General features: G+C 35.0%; 1 long non-coding RNA gene across 1 annotated transcript; it reads left to right on the forward strand.

The window, feature by feature from the left end:
• Positions 1-2724: 2724 nt before the first annotated feature.
• LOC110938890 lies at positions 2725-3524 on the forward strand. Its single transcript, XR_002591786.2, has 4 exons — positions 2725-2850; positions 2966-3130; positions 3217-3321; positions 3428-3524. It is a non-coding gene; the product is annotated as an uncharacterized LOC110938890 (long non-coding RNA).
• Positions 3525-5269: the final 1745 nt, after the last annotated feature.

Below are 5269 nucleotides of genomic sequence, written 5' to 3' on the forward strand. Positions count from 1 at the left end.
AAAATTCAAAAACCCCATTTTTTTTACAGTTACAACCTTCTATTTTGTCCTTTAGTGCAGGGGCATTTTGGTCCATGTTAATTTATTATAACATTCCAATAATTAATAACATCATCTTCAAGAACATCATCAAACTTCATCATCAAAACCCAGAAAATCCAGAAAATCAAGAACATCATCTTCAAGAAAATCAAGAACCCAGAACAAAACCAGAAACCATCACAAAAATCAAAATACAGACAACAACAAATCAAAACAAAAATCGATTTGTAAAAAGAAACGAGGCTCAGATCTATATCTTCAAGAACAATCATCATCATCAAAACCTAGAAAATCCAGAAAATCAAGAACATCATCTTCAAGAAAATCAAAAACTGATTTGTAAAAAGAAACGAGGCTCAGATCTGTATCTTCAAGAACATCATCAAACATCATCATCAAAAACCAGAAAATCCAGAAAATTAAGAACATCATCTTCAAGAAAATCAAAAACCGATTTGTAAAAAGAAACGAGGCTCCAACAACAAATCAAAACCGCCATGGCTGCAAACAGAGGTTGCAAGCGCACTTGCCCTCCTCCGATTCTGCCACGCCAAGCTGCGGAAAATCTCAAATGTTGACCAAATTTTGACTCGGATTAGGTGAAATCATCACAGCCTCGTGGTGAATAAAAGGACTGGGTTCAAGTTTTGATCATCCTGTTTGTTACAAAATCACCCTCAACCACCTAAAACATTAACAAAATCACATATCATCATCCATCATCTCGATCCCTTAAAACTAAAAGACAAAATAGGAGGTTGAAACAGTCAAAAATAGGGTTTTTAAAATTTGGACTAAAATGGCAACAAAATGCAAACCACAGGGACCCAGATGTAATAAGTTTGAGATTTGGACTAAAGTGGCAAAACTGACCAAAACCACTGGGATCAAAATTGGAGTTTACTCTTTTAGTTATTTTCTTCATCTCAAAATTTATATTTCCCTCCCAATAAACCCTAATTCCCTCCCTCCCCAATTTACGCCTTCACTCTAGTAACTGACTAACCCTCTTCTCGCAACATGTTTCCTCTTATTCTCTGTACTTGCTCCCTCGTTCTAGTACCGGGCCTCCTTGCTTCCATCAACCTCCGATTAGGGCTGAATCTTAGATTAGGATGGCCAATCTCCGATTAGGGCTCCAGGTCAGTAGTTCCACGCCTCACCGCTTCTACTCAGGTAAGCAATTTATATAATCTTATTGCTTTTGGTGCTCACAATTAGTTTGAACAGTCACTTTCTAAACAGTACACGTGTTATCTCTTATGATTGAACAACGAGCAGGTTTCGTTCATTGTTTCGAATTCTTTGTGTTTAATACAGAATAGAAACTTATTGTTTTTAGGATTCATTAGTTTGGCTCATATTTAATTTAAATGATGACTGTTGATCAAATCTGAAAATTGCTTTTAACATGGACAAATTACAAAACTGGATAAAAAGAAAGATAAAATTCAAAGCTACTAGTACCTTAGCTATTTCGGTTGGACAAAAAAGGGTAACTTTTGATTAAAAATTAAAAAAATTGGGTAAAAGTTTTTTGGGGTGAGGCCTGAGGGGTAACTATTTGCTTTCCATCGGGTTATTGACATATGATTTATATGCATCTCTTGAAAGTATTCTCTAGTTTATTATTTTCAGTGGCATGCTTTAGATCATTTGTTTAAAGGATAATAAAATTTAAAGGATCATTGAACCTTGCACATCCCTGGAGAAGGTCACTTTTTGAAATGTACCTGAATAACATTGATTATCTTGAGTGGTATACAATTTGGTTGATATTCTACCTATATTTAACGCTAGTTTTTACCCGTTAGTGATTGAACATAACTTGAAACGACCCATTCATTAAGTCAATGGGTTTAAATTAGGGATGAGCTCGGTATCGACCGATACCGAACCGGTACCGTAACCAAAAGTACCGATACCAAAAATCCCCAAAAGTAGGTACCGGTACCGTATATACCCGGTACGGTACGGTTCGGTACCAGTATTTGAGGGTAAATACCGGTACCGAACCAGTACCGAAAATGTCAAAAGTCATTACCAAAAATGTACCCGGTTCGGTACCAGTACCGGGTACCATTTACTCATCCCTAGTTTAAATTGCCACCGTTGAATATTTGCCACCTTGTCTTTTTGAGTTTTCCTTCAATTTGTATGTTTAGTATGTTAAGATTATTTGTACAAGAACTTTACCCTATCTTTTTTTGTAGTTGTGTTTGGTATTAAAAAGATTATATTAGTTAGGGTTGATTGTGTTTGGTATATTAGATAGAATATCTTAGTTAGGTTTATTGTGATTTTGTTGATATGGCTGTGTGCAGAGATTAGAAAGGTGATGTAAATGCTAGTTCACGGATGCTTCTATAAAAGAACAAAGCTATCAACATCGTAAGTCACTTATTCATTAGTGGAATCTATAGGTCACAACCGATTTTTCTTACATGTTACGCTAGTGATTTGGGTCGATTTTGTTTAAACTCGGGTACACACTAATTTCTCGATCAGGATCGCGAACCCATGTCGTTCGGGTCGCTTTTATACCCGTTTGAGTTTTAAATAACTGATGAATGTCGAGTTTTGCGCAATGCCTTTGGGTATGTTTTCTACTTATCTTACTGTTTTTTGTGTTGATTTTTTCATATATCATTAACCTTAAAAGGGTCGTATTTTCTACTTCTCTTTAGTTACACAAGTTCTTGTTGCAACCTCGAGGTTTTAAACCGCTTGCAAGTAGTGGTACCGAGAATATAGATAAAGTGTGTCCCTTGAAAGTAAAGAAAGTGATTGGAAAGATTAAGGTTGAAGGTATGGTATTTAACTCATTTTATTAAAATTAATCGTCTTTTTAACTTTAATGATACAAAAATATTATGTTCTTTATTAACTCAAAGTCGATGTGCATTCGCGCATAATTTTGCAGTGAGAAAAGTAAGAATCATCCCACAAAGAAAACTCAAGGACACATACTCTCAGCTAAGTGCTATATATGTGCAAGCAGGAGTCGAGTACATCCGACACGTATCTTCACTTGTAAAAAGCAAATTTAACAAATTAGGAATCTCTTCATTCTCGCTTTCGTGTGAAGGTTTGTTCTTTACTTATAATAATAATCTAATAAAAAAGAATTTTCAAATTTTCATAGGAAATTTAGAAAGTGGTGTCCTGTTGCAGAACCGGTGACATGCTTATTGCAACTTAAAAGCTCTGAAGAACATATAGAAACGGAATCAACCTTGGCATTTGTTTGAGGCCTGGAACCGGTGATTCCCATGACTTGTAAGTCCTCGTAAAATAAAAAAAGATAATTAAAAACTTACTAATTCGTCTGTCATGTGTTAAAAATAGTTATATACTAACTTTTTAATATTGTATGCGACATTAGTTTCCCGGAGAATCAAGCAGATGCCCTTTTGCTAGAAGTGCAGGGTGAGAAGAGAATTATCCAGTGTCGTGCAGTTATTCTTTCATCCTTACATGATAATCTTGTAAGTTTAAAGTACATTTGTCAGTATAAGTGTAATATATAAATGAAATTATCAATTTGATTTATGATAATATGGTACGCAGAATGATAGAATCAAATGGTGGCGAATTTACCATGAAGACAACGAATGCATAGGAAAGGTTCAGCTTTCCATCACCAGTACGGTTACATCCAATGAAACTACTAACCTCAAGGTTTGAAATCATATACTTTTTTTTCTATGGTTTTTGCTCTAGGTTGTTTCACAATGTTAATTCTTTTCATAAATTCGACAGTGCGGGCCCATTGTGGAAACGCTTGCGTACGATTTACTATTGGAGTCTGCCATGCGTGCACAATCGTTCCATGCGCGTAATTTATGCGTTGTTGAACCTTGGAAATGGTTGTTGACTGAGTTTTCTGATTATTATGGAGTTTCAGAATCGTACACTAAACTCAGGTACTTAAGAGTTCTACATTTTCCTTAATCACAACCTTTATGTTCTACATTTGTATTAATTATCTCATCATCTTACAACAATTTTAGGCATCTTTCACATGTAATGAATTTTTCTACACCTATAAAAGACTTCTTAGAGCCCATTTACGAACTAAAGTATCAGTTCTAAATGATGAATGTCGAGTTTTGCGCTTTTATACCCGATTTGAGTTTTAAATAACTGATACTTAGTTAAAATATATATGTGTTTTGTTTTTGTAGGATGATTATGTGTTGCTGCCAGACAAGATGGGAAAATATTAGTCTCTAGTCTGTCCGTTGATCACAGTTTTGATGTCGGAGCGTCTGTGGATACAACCTCGGTCACGATGATTATTTAACTCACAAGAAGATTGTGAAAGAGATTCATGAACACAATGATGTTTTGAGTTTTTATTCATACACTTGTTAGTTTATTTGGGTTATATGTTTGATCATTAGACTTAGATCGACACTTATTAGCCATTTGGAATCTTTGAAAGATTGATTGAACTTTTAAATGAAGTGATTATTTTATGATTTCTACATTTTACAATTTTGTTTTTATTTTTTAATGTAAATAATTGATAATTGTAATTAATTCAAATTAATATGATAAACGTCAATGGCATTTAATTTGATGTGATTTTTGTGGCAAAAAATATGCGTCACTAAAAGCTCAAAAATTTGTACTGGCAGATAAAAAAGTGCCACTAAAAGCCTAAAAACTTTGTGCGACATATTAAAAAAGTGCCACTAAAAGGCTTTAGCGTCAACGCTTCTTGTGGCACATTTTTTGTGTGCCGTCCATTCTTACAAGGTTCTTTAGTGGCACTTTCTTGTTTTTCTGTGACACTTTTTGCATAATGGCATTTTTTTTTTTGTAGTGACCCCTCACCGGCCACCACCACTACTCACCACCACCACTGACCGGCCACCACCACCACTCACCACCACCACCACCACCCACCACCACGTCTCACCACCACCACCACCACTCACCGGCCATGATTAAGCGGGTCAATAACCTAGTGTTATTGTAAAACTCTAGCAAATAAACTTCCTATAACACTTATGTTTTACGACTCAAATATCAAGTGTCATATTACGGGGTATTATAATAATACACCATAATGATTAAGCGTCCTATAAAGGTTAAAGTTATAAGACCCTAGTGTCAAGTGTCCTATTAGGTTATGTTACAATAGAACTCTAGCGAATAAGCGTCCTATAAAACTGATGTTTTATGACTCAAATATCAGGTGTCCTATTATAGTGTATTA

The sequence above is a fragment of the Helianthus annuus genome, chromosome 14 (assembly GCF_002127325.2).
Source record: "Helianthus annuus cultivar XRQ/B chromosome 14, HanXRQr2.0-SUNRISE, whole genome shotgun sequence".
NCBI lineage: Eukaryota > Viridiplantae > Streptophyta > Magnoliopsida > Asterales > Asteraceae > Helianthus > Helianthus annuus.